The sequence below is a fragment of the Camelus dromedarius genome, chromosome 6, assembly GCF_036321535.1.
Source record: "Camelus dromedarius isolate mCamDro1 chromosome 6, mCamDro1.pat, whole genome shotgun sequence".
NCBI lineage: Eukaryota > Metazoa > Chordata > Mammalia > Artiodactyla > Camelidae > Camelus > Camelus dromedarius.
The window spans coordinates 65,576,606-65,594,827 of record NC_087441.1 but is presented as its reverse complement, the minus strand read 5'-3'; the positions used below and the strand labels follow the sequence as shown (position 1 = coordinate 65,594,827).

General features: G+C 37.5%; 1 long non-coding RNA gene across 1 annotated transcript in view; it reads left to right on the top strand.

Moving 5' to 3' along the window:
- LOC116154329 (uncharacterized) overlaps positions 1–18,222 on the top strand; it is a 362,636-nt gene that overhangs the window by 302,453 nt on the left and 41,961 nt on the right. The window contains exon 4 of the long non-coding RNA XR_010381471.1: positions 17,927–18,081. This is a non-coding gene — a long non-coding RNA (uncharacterized LOC116154329). The remainder of the gene's footprint in view (positions 1–17,926; positions 18,082–18,222) is intronic.

Below are 18,222 nucleotides of genomic sequence, written 5' to 3'. Positions count from 1 at the left end.
AAAAGCACCAGCACATTCCCTGTTTTCTCCGTTAGTTTTATCCCAGTGAACATTGTACTATTCCTAACGACTTGATGAGAGTGATGAAGTGAATTAGTCCTCCGGATTTTGAAGGCTTATGGAGTTATGCCCTTTTGGAAGCATTTTTGTCCCAGGAATGTCAAAGCTGGCAACCTTTTGATGGTACTTGGTTTCTCCATCTGTCCCATACATTTAGAGCAGTTGTGAAGTGAAGAATGGATTTCATCCCATGCAAGCAGGCCTTTCCTTTTTTGTGTTGCCAATCTGATTTCTCTAAGAAGTCACCTGTGTTGGGCTTCTGTGTCTGCCCAGGTGGAACTGTTAAATTTTTTTGACCTATCTTCAGGAAACTTACAATTTTAAGACAGACACATAAGTAAGTAAAATCTAAATTCTGGTCTTTTGTATTAGTTGGGGTTTTCTGTATTGCTCTGGTGAGGAATACACCCTAGATGCTTGGACATACAAGTTCTGCTACAGGTGCCACACCAGGGCAGCTTCTTTCAAACATCACCTCACAGTCCAGAATAACAGAGCATAGAACTCCCAGGGCATGTGAACTCCAGAGGGTTAAGCAGGAGCTTTTCATGCCTTAGTCCAGAAGTGATATAGGCCATTTCTCCTCACAGTCCTCCGATTAAAATTGGTCACAAGGGAGTTCGAGATTTGCAAACATTAAATACTATATATAAAATGGATAAAAAACAAATTTCTTCCATATAGCGCAGGGAACTATCTTATAGTAGTCTATAATGAAAAAGAATATGAAAACAAATATATCTTTGTATACATATGACTGAAACATGCTGTACACCAGAAATTAACGCAACATTGTAAACTGACCATACTTCAATTAAAAAAAAAATTGGTCACAAGGTCCCACTTAATATAGGAAAGCAGGAAACACAGAGTGAGAGAGAATAACTGGATACTGGAGAGCACTGGTAACCTCTACCACAGCTGCCAACCCTCATAATTCAAAAGATTTATCTCCCAATAGTCTAGTCTTTTTGACGTTGCAGATTACATAATCTGATTTACCACCTAGATGACTGCGTAGGTTTGAGTTGCTTAGTAATTTACTTTGAAAGGGAAATGAAATTGACCACTTTGGGGAAATTGATCTGCCCTATTTTTTGCCTGTTACATTTGGAAAGTTTATGAAATACTGTAATCCGAAAAATTACATGCCTCATTTTCTCAATCAAGAGATAGTTAGAAGAAGATATGTACATTCCTAGTTTTCTCAAAAATACTGTCATCTCTAACATCTGAAGCATTTCAGTTTTAAGTGCCTCTGAACAGGCTATGTGTCCCTGGCTGAGTTATTTAACCTCCCCAAGACATGTTTCCTTAAATGGAGATAGGGGAAGTGGCAACATCTTTTGTAGAGTTGTATTAAGTGAGAAACAAGTCCATGTAAAGGAGTTATACTAATTTTTGGTATTTGCTAAGCCTCAGTGAAGTTAGCTAGTGCTATCGAGAGCTGAAAAGTGATGATCATGTCTTGTTTCAAGTCTGAGCCAAACCCAGGTCTACACACCCATTAGTTATCTACAGACTTCCCAAATGTTGGTAAAGGCTTTCCATGAGTAATTGTTAACATGCCTTTGGGAGCCATGAAATAAAAACTCACTCTAACACATCTTATCCTGACAGTTTGTTTTTAATATCTTTGATGAGTTCTCCTGCTCTTGTTCTGTTCTTTTTAACATTAAAAATCTTTCTGTGGATTTAATAATTTCCACAGACAACATATAAATCTAGGAACCTACAAATTATGATTGTGGTCGGCCTAGAAGAATTGGGTAATGAGAAATGCTGCCTAGTTTCCAGTGCTCTTTAACTTCATGGTGATGGTTGTATGTTGGGTTGAATTGTGTCTTCCTCAAAACTGGTATCTCAAAGTCCTCATCCTCAGTACCTCAAAATATAGTTTTATTTGGAAATAGAACCCTTGCAGATGTAATTAGTTAAGATGAGGTCAGCATGGACTAGGGTGAGCCTCTCATCCAATATGGCTGGTGTCCATATTAGCAGAGGGAATTTAGACACGGGGACACGGGCAGAGTGAAGACACAAGAGAACATCATTTACAAGTCAAAGGATGCCTGTGGCTACTGCCCTCCGAAGCATCCTCTCCTGCCAATAGCTCCGTCTTGGACTTCCAGCCTCTAGAACTGTGAAACAGTACATTTCTATTGTTTAAGCCACTCAGTTTGTGGTGCTTTGTTATGGCAGCCCTAGAGAACAAACACAGGTCATCACACATTTTAATCTTATATTCATTTTCAACCTCATTAGAAATTATTTACATTTCCAGCACTTTATGAGGAAGTCTTGTAGTACCAGGCATAATCTGAGATAGCCTACCTCAGCCGCATAAGAAGTTGCCCAAACAGATGGTATTAAATCATAAAACTCTTAAACAACCTATATGGCTAGGTTAGTAAAAATATAATCTTCATAGGGGTTTCTTAGAGCCAACTGTCTAGGACATTACATTTTGCAAATTAATCTGTGAAACTCTGTGCCTGAAGTTTACATGTGGAGAAAACATGCATTTTTTTCCCTCCTTGGTGCGTCGGTGGCCGGCATAGATTCATTGCTCCTCCACAAACTACTTGGAAATATAAATGTCTTTTGCTGACAGTGGAAGATTTCGTACTGTCAGTGGATTTTTCAGTGGATTTAGCATATAACTAAATTTAGATATATGCCTAGCCTTTGGACACCAGAAGGGGAAAGAACGCGTGGCACAGCAAGTGCGTGTCTCTTTGTGAATACGTAGTAATAGCTGTGGTCTTTATAATTTAGTGCCTGTGTGCGTTCCATAGAACAATGGTTTCTCGGGTTTTTATTCTAGCGGTTCCCGATTAATTCAATGTGCGTGTGTGTGTGTGTGTGTGTGTGCAGATTGTTAAAGTCTAGGACAAAAATACCTAAAGTCGTTTAGCTATGCTTCTTAAAAGACCTTTGAAGATTTGTTTTCAGAGCTAGAACTATGGTTACTGAGGCACTAAATCTGAACTTTAAGCACAGATAAAATTTCTTGTTTTAGTTCGCTTTTCCTCTCTTTCGCTTCTCTCCCATTTATTATACGGCAACGAACACTCGATGTCATGCAATATCCTCCTAGGAGCAATTGAATGTGCGGCTAAGTGGGAAAAGAATGTGTGGACTCTAAATCAAGTTTCTTTATTTTACCCAGGAGGTGCTACTGTAATGTTTGTGAGGCCAGAGTACACAAGGCAGAGATCAAACTCGAGAGTAAACCTCTCATCGTTAGCTTTACAGTTGCCAGTTTGAATCTTTTCTTTTCGTTTTGACGTAAGGCGTTAACTGTCTCAATTTTGTATCCTCAAGTGGAATTCTACCAACGTGCAATTTCTTTTTATAAAATGAGCCACTGTAAAAAGCAAAATCCTAATGCTACTCATTGCCCCTGCAGACTTTGATAACCTTGTTCAACTGCCACCCTTAGCTTAATGTCTCCAGTGGAATGTAGTCAAATTGTGATGTATTCGTTTTTACCTTATGAGTGACAACTGTGCCTAGTGCCTTATTTAATTTAGGACATTGTTTTTGGTCTCCCATTATGGAAGTCATTCTATTATGTCACTTGAATGTGCTTGAACTTTGATGATAAAACCTCCAAGGTATGTGTTTAACATCACCAGGTCTTATCTGTCAGTTCAAAGGCTTGTAGGAAGCATTTATATGTGAAAATAATGACTTAATTTGGGGCTAACTGCTGTCCTATATGACATAACATGATGTGCTTTGGTCTGTATGACACGATTTGCTTCAAGTTCATTGTTTTCAAGCTTTAACTTTAGGTTGATTTCTGTGTTCCATTTTGTAAAGTTATTCAATGTCATGATCATAAAAAATATAATATAGCTACTTTCTATCATAAGTCTCATGTTTTTATAAGAATAAACTGAAACTCAGAGAACTGATCATGGTAGTCCAGAGTTGTAAGCAGTGGAGATGGACTTTGAACTCTGATCTAGAATTCAATGCACATTTCTTGCATGTTGCCATGAAATCATTCTGCCTCAAAACTCTACTAGTAAGTTATGATGGCTTGCTACTTTCATTCACTGTTTTAAATAAACCTAAGAACTTGGATGAAATATTTTATGGTCTGTAGTAATTGGACTTTGGACATTCTCACCTGTAGTGAAAAATTGGCTCTTCCATCTTGAGCCAGTTTCTCCACTAATATCTCTTCTGAGTCAGTTTAGGATGGTTCTGTTGCCCCTGGGGTTATTCTTGGAAGAAACATCCTCTCATTAATAATCATTCTGTAGCACAAGGTTCAGCACATTGTTCAGACATAATAGGCCCTCAATAAACGTTACTTCCATCTTCACTTTCTCTTTACCATTTCTTTCAATAAATGTTTTAAAACATTCTTACTTACATTTTCCTCTAGTCTTTGTCCCTTTAGTTTAGTCTTGGTTCCTATATTTGTGAAGACAAAGGATACAATTCCTGTCCACCCCCCTACCTGCACTTTGAAAGTCTATCCTCCAGGTCTTCTTAAATATATATAAATATGTGACATGTATGTGTATGTCTACAGCTAATTCTCTGGCCTTTGTATCACACGTTTATTCTTACTAAACCTCTTCAGTAGAAAATATGAGTTATTTTTTAACATCTTATCTTCTCTCTCAATTTTTGTTCTTTGAAAACGTATCTTCTCTTGGTAAACAGTTCCCAAATATTAGGAACACAAAAATCCTACATTAAAAACTACAATAAAGGTGAAGCTGAAGTATTCTAAACAAAAAAAAGAGTCTACAGTTTATCGTCAAGTGACTCTGTTTAACAGAAAAAGAATATGAGTTTGTACTGGGTAAGCATTTTTAGTGCTGTCTATGCCTCTGTAACAAAAGGGAGGCTGCATTAACAAAGTATAGCTGGTCCCAGATCTCTACTGAGAAGGTAAGTGAAGGAGTGCGGGGTTTTTTCACTTATCTTAATTTTTTTAACATTTTTTATTGATTTATAATCATTTTACAACGTTGTGTCAAATTCCAGTGTAGAGCACAATTTTTCAGTTATACATGAACATATATATATGCATTGTCACATTTTTTTCTCTGTGAGCTACCATAAGGCCTTGTGTATATTTCCCTGTGCTATACAGTATAATCTTGTTTATCTATTCTACGATTTTGAAATCCCGTCTATCCCTTCCCACCCTCCGCCCTCTTGGCAACCACAAGTTTGTATTCTATGTCTATGAGTCAATTTCTGTTTTGTATTTATGCTTTGTTTGTTTTTTTCTTTTTTAGATTCCACATATGAGCGATCTCATATGGTATTTTTCTTTCTCTTTCTGGCTTACTTCACTTAGAATGACATTCTCCAGGAGCATCCATGTTGCTGCAAATGGCGTTATGTTGTCGGTTTTATGGCTGAATAGTATTCCATTGTATAAATATACCACATCTCCTTTATCTAGTCATCTGTTGATGGACATTTTATCTTAATTTTGATTAAGGACCCACTCAATACTATCACTGAGACTTGGATTTTTAGGGAATTTATACCAGAACTATGAAATTAGACCAACCCCTAAAGTAGCCTAAATTTTAAAAAATAACCAGATTCCACTTACACTTTTTGAACACTTCTTAGGATATAGATGCTGTAGCATGGGTTTTACATAATACTTAATTCTGGCAGAAATAACAGTGGAAGGCATTTATATTTCTTAAGAGATGAGGAGACTTCCTCACAGTTTAAACTTTCTTAACTCTGAAGATAGTTTTGGTATGAAATGTACTAGCTAAATAAACTAGCCGAATAAAATTACACTGTATAATTTACCCAATTCCTGAGTAGTGGCAGGACAATGTTGGTTACCATTCTTGCAAAAGTCCTTCAAGTCTCCATATCTATCGTTATGAAACCTTCCAAACCATACCACAGTCTAAATAATTTTTCTTCTAACTGATTTAACCACATGCAGCCTGAGCTCTCCACTGGTTCTCCAATGGACATAGAATAAAACCTAGACAATTCATCCAGGGGGTGAGTATAGCCCAGTGGTATAGCATGTGCTTAGCATGAATGAGGTCCTAGGTTCAATCCTCAGTTCCTCCATTGAAAAAAAAAATTAACCCTGGCATTCAACGTCTTGAATGATCTCTTAGTAGTGCACTTCTTCAGCTTCCTTCTTACCTAAGTAAGCAGACAGCATTTAAAAAATTTTAATTTTGTAATTATTCAAGGGCCAGCTCACATCTCATCTTCTCTGAAATTCTTTTGTGCTCAACACAGTTCAAAATTTTCTCTTCCCATTCAGAATTAATAACATTTATTTCTTATATAATTTAATATTTATCAATCTTCCTAATACTATTTTGCATCTTAGAATATATTCAATTTTTCTCTCTTTACACTGTCAGTTCATGATGGTGACTATGTATGCTACAAATACTACTTTAAAAACAATAAATTATAGAATGATTTATTTTTAGTCTCTGAACAAGGTTTTTTGAGGAGAAATTTTTAATTCTAATTTAATTCTAATTTAATTTAAATTAGATAATTTTCAGATTATCTAATAGATATAATTAAGGTTATCTATTTCTTCCTCAGTTAGCTTAAGTGAACTCAGTTAAGTTTGTGTCTTAACTGATAGAATCTGAATAATCAACTTTTTTAATGAATCATGTTTCTCGGTGTCTTTTTTTTTCTTTTTTTTTAACTTTTTTTTATTGATTTATAATCATTTTACGATGTTGTGTCAAACTGCAGTGTTCAGCACAATTTTTCATTCATTCATGGACATATACACACTCATTGTCACATTTTCTCTTAGAAATATTTCTAAGATATTTCTCTTATCTTAGAAATTTGTGCCTGACCAAACATCACAAATATTTCTCCCATTGTTTCCTTGATTTTACTTTTAGTTTTATAATTCATTTTGAGGTAAATTTGCTGTTAAAACTGAAGCTTATTTTTTTTCACGTTAATGTCTAATTTTTCCAATACAATTTATTTATAAGACTATTCTTTCTTCACTAAACTACTTGGCATCTTTGTTGAAAATTAGCTTCCTATAAAAGTGTGTATCTACTTTTGGACTCTATATTTTATTTCATTAATCTGTATATCTTGGTAAATACCACTCTACTTAGATTATAGTAGCTTAAATAACCATTGAAGTCAGCTAGTTTGGGTCCTTTAATTTTGTTCCTATTTCTCAAGGTTGTCTTGACTCTTCCTTTGTACTTCGATATGAATTTTAGAAAGAGTTTGTCAACATATATTAAAAAAAAAAAAGCTGGGATTTTGACTGAGATTGTATTAAATCTATAGACCAATTTCAGGAGAATTGATATTTTAATAATATTGAGTCTTCTGATCCCTGAGCCTCATATATTTCTTTATTTATGACCTGACTAATTTCTCTCAGCAATGTTTTGTAATTTTCACTGGACAAATTTTTCATGTCTTTGTCAAAAATCATCCCTACTTTCATATTTTTGATCCTATTGTAAGTGGCATTAGTTATTAATTTCAATTTAAAATTGTTTGTGGCTAGTGTAAAGAAATACAATTGATTTTTGCTTATTGATCTTGTGCCTTACTTGATAAACCTGGATAAACTCGCATGTTAGTCTAAGGCATTTTATAGATTGCTTTGGATATTCTACACAGGCATTCATGTTATCTGTGAATGGGACAGTTGTATTTCTTCCTTCCCCATATGGATGTATTTTTATTTCTTTTTCTTGCTTTCTTTCACTTGTTAGACACTCCAGTACCACATTATAACCACATTATGTAGAAGAGAGTGAACATCCCTGTCTTATTCCTAAACTGAGAAAACATTCAGTCTTTCACCATGAAGTATATTGTAAGCTGTAAAGTGTCCTCATAGGTGTCCTTTTTTAGGTTGAAAAGTTCCTTTCTGTTTCTGCTTTGCTGCAAGTTTTTATCTGAAATAGTTTTTAGATTTTGTCAAATAATTTTCTGCACTTGTTGAGGTGATTATATCTTCGATTTAAAAAATTTGTTTAGTTTGTTAATATGGTAAATTACATTGATAGATCTCCAAATCTTAAATCAACATTGTATTCCTAGGATAAACACCACCTGGTCATGCTTTTTATATATTATTGTATTTGATCTGCTAAAATTTTGTTTAGAAATTTTGCACCTATATTTATGAGGAACGTTGTTCTGTAGTTTTCTGGTTTGGGTTTCAGGGTAATTCTGATCTCATAGAATCAGTTAAAAATTATTACTTGTTCTTCAGTTTTCTGGAAGAGTTTGTGTAAAATTAATATTCCAATTTCCTTAATTGTTTTATAGGATGTACCAGTGAAGCATGCACTCTTGAAGTTTCTTTTTATAAATTTTTTTTAAACTAAATTTCAGATTATCTAATAGATATAATTAAGGTTATCTATTTCTTCCTCAGTTAGCTTAAGTGAACTCAGTTAAGTTTGTGTCTTTCAAGGAATCTGTCCATTTCATGTAACTTGTTGTAGTTATTGGCATAAAGTTGTCCTTAGTCTCCTACTTTACCTTCTGTGTAACCTGTACTGATGTCACCTTTCTCATTCCTGGTATGGCTGATTAGTATCTTCTTTCTTTTTTCCTGATATTTTGAGCTAAAGGTTTATTAATTTCATTGATTTTCTGAAAGAACTAGATTTAGGTTTTTATTTAGTTTCTCCATTATTTTTCTTTTGATAACAATTTTCACTGATTTCCCTCTGGTTCTGGGTGGCAGTTTTGTTGTTCAGTATTTTAAAAATGTTGCTTCACTGTCTTCGCAGTTCTGTTGTTTACACCAGGATGCGTGCTTTCATCCTTATCTTTATTCTTATGTATATTGTTTGTCTTTATTCACTCACTGAATTTAAGACTTTCTGCTTCTCACTGGTTTTAAGTAATTTAGTTATGATGTGCTCTGGTATAGTTTTCTGCAGATTTCTTGTGTGTGGGGTTTATTCAGCTTCTTGGATTTGTGTATTTGTAGATTTTTTTCCAAATTGAAAAAACTGGGTCCATTGGTTTTTCAATTTTTTTGCCCCCCCTCCATCCGCTCTCTCCTTGCAAAATGCAAGTTACATACATGTCAATCTATTTGAATTTTTCCCTCAGTTCACTGATGCTTTCTTCATCTCTCTGTCTTTCATCTTAGGTAGTTCTGTTGCTATGCTACCAAATACACTTATCTTTTCTTCTGCAACATCTAATGTATAATCTGCCATTAATCCTGTAATAGGAAGGATAAATCTGACTTCATATTAGGTCTGTTCATTTGGCTCTAACCCTGTGCCCTGTTTCCTGTGCTCAGTCATGCTGGTTCTGCACCTTTTGTAAGAGACTATTGCCTATAGCCTGAACTATACAGGGTAGCCCATTCTCAAGGCTCTGACCTTTAAGGGTTTAACACTTTTCTGTTCATATAGAGATAAAAAGTTTCAGAACAGAGAATATTATTTGTCTCTTTGGAGGTTTACAGAGACAGGATGACCTGACTTCAGTGGACGGCTGCAAGAGCAAAGGATTCCGGACACCAAGACGTCTGCAGCAACCAGCCACACACCCTCCCCTTTTTTAGTATAAGAGGAGCCTGAATTCTGACGTGGGGAAGATCGTTCTCCAGGACATTAGTGCCCCATCTTCTCAGTCTGCTGGCTTTCTGAATAAAGTCATTATTCCTTGCCCCAGCACCTCATTACCCGATTTATTGTCCTGTCATGTGGTGTGAGCAGAACAAGTTTGGACTCGGTAACAATCCTAGCCAGTATATTTTTTCTCATACATGTAGTTTTCATCTCTAGCAGTTTAATTTTTTTATATCTTCCATATCTCTATTTAACTTTTGAATATGTACAATACATTTATAAAACCTGCTTAATATTCTTATTTGCTATTTAACATCTGTGTCAGTTCTGGGTTAGTTTTGATGAATCAGCCCTCATGATGGGTCATATGTTACTGCTTTGTCATTACCTGGCAACTTTTTTATTAGATGTGAAACATGGCAATTTGTACTCTGCTGGGTGCTGAATTTTTTTGTATTGCCACAAACGTTGAACTTGGTTCTAGAATGAAGTTAAGTTACATGAAAAAAGTTGATTTTCTTGCTTTGCTTTTACGATCTGCTAGGCAGGACTGGAGCAGTTGTCAGCCTGTGGCTAATTATTCCCCACTAAGACAAGATCATTTTGTGAATTCTACCCAATGCCCCACGGATACGGAGGTCTTTCCAATCTTCTTAGTGGGAACAGATACGATTCCCACCTTCATGTGAGGCTGAACAATGTTATCTCTGTTTTTTCAGGTAGTTTCTCCCCTGGCTTGGGTAGTTTCGTCAGACAGATTTGCTGGTCAGTACCCAAAGGATACTCAAGGTAGACTTTCTCGAAAACTAGAGATCTCTGACTCTCTCATCGGGGGTGCCGTTTCCTGTGAATTCTAGCTGCCTTGTTCTCTGCTGAATTTCAGCTGCCTTCTCATTTTAAGTAGTTTGCCAATCTCTGTTAAGGGTTCTTTCTCCCTGCATTGTGACCTGGAAAGTCTCCCAAATTAAAATGCTGGGGCAATTGTAGGCTTCATTTGTTTTTCCCCGTCTCTCAGAGACTGGTGTTCTTCATTGCCTGGTGTGTAGTGTCTTATAACCCTTTTCTCACATATTTTGTCTATTTTTGGTGGTTTCTGGCAATGGGGCAAATTTCGTCTCTTTTACTTCATCTTGGTGAGAAGTCGAAGTCCAGATAGCTTTTTAATTGGCACATAAGTTCCTGTCTAAATATCCTTTACAAGAATGAAAATATGCATTGTTATCGTTCTGTCTGAAATTTACTCACACCTCAAAAATACCAGGGTTCTTGCTTATTAAAATAATGATGGTAAACAATTTTATTTCCTAGAAACCTTAAAAATAATTGCAGTCTCAAATCCTTGGCCTAAAAGAAATCAGGGTGGAGCAAATGAGAGTCAGGGAACAGGCTAATGATGAAAATCTTAATATATTTAGTCTGTCTCTTCTTTTTGTCTGGTTTTCATGCTAATCTGAACTTATGCAAGATTCCAAATCTATTTGGGAGAGAGAGATTCCTCTGCTCCTTTTAACTCTTGCTATAGATGAGATCTAGAGTAGGGAAATCTCATAAAGATGACCTGAAATGATAAAAAAATGACATGGCTCAAATAGACTGCTTCAAGCCATAATCAGTTTTTTTGAGAATTATTTTTGAGATTGCATTAAAACAACTAGATGCTACAGAATGTTTTAATTATTAATAATATTAGAGCAAGCAGATAGCTAGGTATGAGCAGAGAAAGGGGACACACATCAAATGGCAGGAATTGGGCAAAAAGGAGGGGCACGGGCCAAATGGCAGGAAACCCAAATACCATGTGAACAACGAAGGTCCTTGGGCAGACAGAGAAAAGCAGGAACATCCAGACTGATAAGAGATCACACACTTTGGGATGACAAGTGGCCTGGAGGCCAACAAAGTAAAGTGGGAAAAGGCAGGAATCTTCAGTGTCCAGATGTACCCTTTTGCTCATTGTGCCCTCATTTCAGTTAAGTTAGCCTTGCGTATTAGAAGTACCCATCAAGTCCTGAGGCCATGATGACACTTCTGATTCAGACTAAATAAGGACAAAAACCCCTCCTCCCCTCGGGAAAGTGGAACCGAGATGAAAATCAAATACTACCCCAAACCCTTCCCTCCCTGATGAATATTCCAGCCACTCATTTTTACACCCTATGTCACCAGCTTGCCGCTCACCCCACCCAAGCCTGCCTGCTCTCGCCTTGAGAGTGTACCATCCATCCCTTAATAAATCCCCACTTTACTTTCTTAACCTCCATGTCTTATCTCTGAATTCTTTCTGGCACAAGACAAGAACTGAATCACCGGCAACGATAAGACCATCATGTCCCAGCACTGCAAATGCCGGTTCTCTCGCTGCCTTGGTAGAAGTAAAAGTGATGTGGCTGGCTTTCGAGGGCAGAAGGCCATCAAGAGGCCAGTAATGATGCTACAAATAAGATACACTGTGGAGACGGGGAAGAAATCAAAATGGTAACACATCTGAACCACTGAACGGCATCCTAAAATCACTGCTTTCTGAAGTGTCCCTGTGCTATGGTCATAAAACAAATGTAGTAGAAGATGTGGTGGAGTGTTAACATAAATATTTTATTTTGCAGAGTGTGTTTTGCCACACGGTTTCTGTTCTGCTGATGTGTCCTGTTCTGCTCTGAGAAACTATCGTTGTGAATAAATACTTGAATTTTTTTCCTTTGTCCATTTCATGATTTATGTCTGAACTCTTTTGGTTACACTTGCCTGTCTATGTCAGAAGGGTTCAGCTTAGGATATGAAAATTTCAGCCTCAAATTTGATTGGAACCGGGGAAAGTGTCACTCTTTCAGTGATGAGGGGGCGGGGAGGAAGAGGAGTGAGTGCACGAAATGTCAACCCTGACTTTGGACCGTGTAAGGAGAGCCTGCTGTGGGCACTGCTTTCCAATTTCATCCCTCCTGCTGAATCTGTGTTTTGAATTATTTTTCCCCTAGATGTGTTAGTTCTTTTTTCCAAGTTGAACCTTATTTTATTTTCCTTGCTAGGGCCCATTTTATTAGTCCAACATTTCCCATTTTAGTATCATCTGCAGAATTCATTTAGACCCTGTTTACTTCCTTGCTGAGGTCTCTGAGCTGCAGAGCAGGACCAGGCTGGAGGCAGTGTGTGCCCTCTGTCTCCTCCACGCAGCCCTCATCACATCCACCCACAGCGGCCCACAGAAAGGAGGATTTAATCTGCTACAAGATTCCCCTGTGGAAGGGGCTCTCTTAGGCTTCCATATAACACAAAACAAGTGGAAAATGAGAAGGATAATAACAACGTGTTTGCCTTTGTTGCCTGGGAAAAGTGCAATCAACACTCTTTTTTTATTAACCATCGTTCTGTAATAGGGAAGAACAGATCTGACTCCATATTGGATCTGTTTCTTTCACTTCACCCTTTGTATTCTGGTGCTTTTGCTACAAGTAAATCACTAAAGGGATGTTGCCTATAGCTTAAAGTATAGATAATGGCCCATCTCTGGGAACTCTGCCTCCCAGGCCTGAGTGTTAAGCTAAAATGCTTTTGTTTAAGCTCACCAGAGACATCCTGATCAGGCCCCCACCTGTGAATGGCTGCAGGGAAGAAATTGACACATCCCCTCCGAGTCTGCCGCAACCAGGAAATACTTGCAACAGCTTAGTGCCTGTTTTACATTACCTCCTTACCTCCCCCTCTTCGCTCTATAAAAGAAACTGGCATCCAAACTCCAGCCAGATGGTTCTTTGGGAAACCAGTCCACCATTTTTTCGGTCTGCTGGCTTTCTGAATAGTTGTTATTCCTTGCCCAAGTTGTCTCTCGATTTATGGGCCTGTTGTGCAGTGAGCAGTATGAGCTTGGACTTGGTAACAACTCAACACATGTCCAGATCTTGGCTAAGTAGCATGAGGATGTAAAGGGGGGCAGATCTTGGTTCCCTCCCCTGAGGAAGATATAATCTAGTTTAGAAAAGAAATCATCCACACATACAAATATATGCACATACACTTCTGAAGCAATGACACTATACATAGATACACTTGTGAAATGCAGGATGGAATTTTCCGGAAAGTGAAGAATATCCATGTGGATCATAAAGTTCAGAAAAGATTTGGCAGCCGAGGAAGAGCTTATATCCCAAGCATTTATTCATAAATTCATACAATCCTGTTACGGGTATTTAATGAGCATCGCTTGTATGTGAAATTCTTCTAGGGAAGAGAGTAACAGACAGAGCTCATATTATCACCAAGCTTTCAGCTGACAAGAAATAAAGAATCACGATAGAGTATGACAGGAGCTACTAAAGTTTTTCATTCTGGGATGCTTCTCCTGATACTGAAAGTCAGCAAAGCCAGATGTAATCTGCCTAGGCTGTTAGACTGATAGCTTGTTGATTCATTGAATCATTTATTTGTCTTAAGTGATCCCTCTGTGGCAAAAAGTTAGGCTAGATATTTATGTAAATATAAAGAAGAATTGGACTTGGACCCTGACTTCAAGATTTCCATCTAGTGTAGACAAGTATACTGAAAATATATAGTGCAAAGTAGAAAATGACTGCTCCGTTTTTACCTGGCTTACATTTCAGGAAGCAACCTAAGAGAACAATGCAAAGCCACGTGTGCTGTATGAGAAAAGAGATTTTAATCCACTGTGCTGGCAGGTGGAGAAACCATGTAAGGACTTGGGTAGAGATGTGGCGTCATTCTGTGAGGAAGAGTATGCAAAAAGCCAGCAGCCGTGGCTGTCTCCCCACTGGAAGTGTCTGAATAACACGGTCAAGTGTTCAGAAAAGCAGAACAGCGGCCGCAGTAGCAGGAGTAACAGCCACTAGGCATTCAGGACTTACTCTATGTCGAGCCCTTAGTTAACAATTTTAAATTGCAGAATCTCATTGAATCTTCCCGACAATCCCATGAGACAGTCCCATGAGCTACTATGATTTTCACATAAAGCAATCTGAGCCTTAGAAACTAGCAAGGCCCTTCCCAGGTAGTAGGTAGCTGAGCGTGAACTCACACTCAGGCAACTCTAAGTCTAAAATCAAAATTTAAGAAGTAGGTATTGCCATGGAGGTCTGGCTTTGCACGATGGCCAAAGGCAATGGTTCTGAACCTCTTGTGCACATTAAAAATACCCGAGGAGCTTAAAAATACCATTATTTTAATCCAATATAATCGAAATTTTTAGGGGTGAATCTCAGCCATCAGAATTTCTAAAGGCTCCCCAGGTGATCCTACAGCCAGCCAGGCTCGAGAACAAATCTTAGGTCTCTGCCTAAGCAGAGGAGAAAAACAAATATCCTAAAAACAAATAAACATATATTATAATATAATAATTACATTATATAATATATGTAACTTTTATAGTTAAGCTCAGAATTCATATATACATCCAGGAGTACATTCTGAGAGCTGAAATCTGCCCTGAGAAATCTCACAGCCCTGGCTGCTATGAATTGTCCTACAGGAGGCAAAGTCTACACCATTTAAACAAATTAGGACCTTCACCCAAGTGCTCCAAGAATTCAAAAGATCTATGTCTTCCTTGCCCCAAGTCTGTCTGACAGAAATTTTTACATCTGTACTCCATGTTGTATCTATAAGTTATTGAAAATATTGTTTATTAAGTAGAATGAATGACCACTTCATTTGGAATATGGGGAAGGGAAGACCTAAGACCAGCAGAGGGGCCTTTAAACGAACACGGAACTTCCCACCAGGCCATCCCAGTACCTTTCCTCAGCACGTGGCTCAGAGACACAGGTTACATAAGCTTGAGAAAAAAGTTCAAACACACATACAAGAGATCACATATAAAAAAAAAAAAATCTGTCCTGAACATCATTAACAATCCATGTGGTATATACATATAGTGAAATACTGTTCAGTCATAAAAAAGAATGAAATGATGCCATTTGCTGCAACATGGATGGAACTGGAGATCGTAATTCTAAGTGAAGTTAGCCAGAAAGAGAAAGAACAGTACTGTATGATATCACTCATGTGTGGGATCTTAAAAAAAAAAAAACAAACACACAAATGAACTTATTTACAAAACAGAAACAGACTCACAGACATGGAAAACAAAGTTGTGGTTACCAGGGGGAAAGGGGGTGGGGAGGGACAAATTGGGAGTTCAGGATTTGCAGATACTACTATACATAAAATAGATAAACAACAAGATCCTACTGTATAGCACAGGGAACTATATTCAATATCTTATAATAACCTATAATGAAAAAGAATATGAAAAGGAATATATATGCATCTATGTATAACTGAATCACTATGCTGTACACCAGATGTTAACACAACACTGTAAATTCACTACCCTTCAATTTAGAATTGTAAAATAAGTACTGATCTCTTCAGTTGACTGGTAAAGTGGAGGAGTTACAGCCATACATATCCAGGAACACACCAGAAATAAGGAAGCAGGCAGAAGCACCCCCACATTGGGGTTGGGAAATTTTAAAGTTTCAACAATTCCATTTGTGAAAACTTTGCTTGGTGAATCAGAAATTAAAATCTCATGCCTTGACAAAAGTAAAGGGTGAGGTATAATTTCTGATAAATATGTCACATTTATCAAATAACACAAAACGCAAAGTGTCTTTGAACATTCCATGTCAGGCTGAAAATAAAATCTTTCCCTTAAAACAGTCCTGTGTTCATGCAGACTACACATTTTCCTAAATGTGGCAGGTAAATTTAACATTTGAAGAGATGTCAATTAATTCCTTCCAATGAATTACAGGTTTTTAGATCCCACGCCAGTGCTTTTACTTGACAATTGAAATTGGTTCACGGAGTATTATTTTGGGCCAGCTAAATCTAATGACCTTTCTGCTCTCCAAGTTTCAAGCCACAGATTTCAGGAACAGAGACCAGTGAAATGTGTAGCCTACATTCCAGCAGGCCAAAGTAGCAAGGAGCTTTTCCTGTGGCTAGTAAAGACCATGTTTCTTAATAAGAAAATGACTGTTTGAACACTGTAACACATCAAGCCATTTCCTGGCCGTGCCTTATACGTGGCTTTCTATTATTATCTGATGCACTGACTGCATTGATACCTCTGGCCTTTGTCTCTGTGTCTCCATCTGCATTAGAAACCATCACTTAACCTCTTTCCTCCATCAATGAATTCAGTTCGTTTCTCCCATTTTTGATCAAAATGATTGTTGAAAGGGAATGGAGGATGTAGGAAATGGGAGAGCTAATGAGAAAGGAAATTTCCCCTAAGGAAACTGAAAGACATCTGTAAGACTTTAATTTTGCTCGGGGTTCTGACGTCAGTCTCTGTGCTCAGAAGGTGTCAACTGTCAATGCTTTTTAGTTTACAGTCTGTAGCATCCCACAGTGGGACCACTCCTCCTTTTCCTGCCAAAAGTCTTTTATAGGTTAGCCTATCATTTCTCCATAAAATTTCCAGCATTGCTTTTCTGTAACATTAAGAGACTGAGAAATTGAATAAAGGAGAGGAGAATGGATAAAACAGAGATGATACCTGAGCTATATCTTCTCTCTCCCTCTTTCCTTTACCAGCTGTGTTTTTAGTATTTGACTTCTCTCCTCTTAAACACTTTAGCTTTATTTTTCCTAGGAAACTCCTAGTTTGTATCCACTTATAGTTTATAAAGAGCATGCACTGCAGTGACGATAACTAGCGAGGGCCATTCATAACTCGTTGAAATGCTAACTTAGATTGAAATGGATGGACACAGATTTTTCTTCATTTATATCCTTCCATACATCAATTTACTAGATGCTGTGGTAATTACTCTGAGATATAAACATAAAAAGGACATGTTACCCAAAGAGCTTACAGTTTTCTAGATGGACTTAATAATAAATTCCAATTCAAATATACAGGGGAGTAGTGTGTTGTAATGGAAAGAACACTGGACAAGGTGACCAGTCAGATCAAACCCCAATGTCACCATTTCCCAGCAGGGACCTGTTGTGGATTGAACTGGGCTCCTCACAAATTGGTATGTTGAAGCCTTAACCCCCGATGTAACTGTATGTGGAGGTGGGGTCTTTGAAGAGTTAATGAAGTCAATATCTTGTATTAACCTATAATGAAAAAGAATACAAAAAGGAATATATGTATGTATATATGCAACTGAAACAGGATGCTGTACACCAGAAATTGACACAGCATTGTAAACTGACTATATTTCAATAAAAAGAATGTATAAAAACTTTTTTAAAAAAGAGTTAATGAAGGTTAAAAGAAGTCATAGAGATGGGCCCCTAATCTAATATGACTTACGTCCTGACAGGAAGAAGCGACGGGACTACATGTGCACAAAAGAAAGACCATGTGAAGACACAGCAGCAAGGCAGCCACCTGCAAGACGAGGAGGGAGAGGTCTCAGGACAAACAGCCCTGCCGGCACCATGATCTTGAACTCCCAGCCTCCAGAACCGTGCAAAGGTAAACTCCCCTTGTCTAAGGCATCTGATCTGTAGTAGTGTGTTCTGGCAGTCCTAGAGAACTAGCACAGGGCCTTTAAGCAAATCATTTAGACTTTTCAACCACAGCCACCGCCTGAAACACTCTGTCTTCATATGCTCT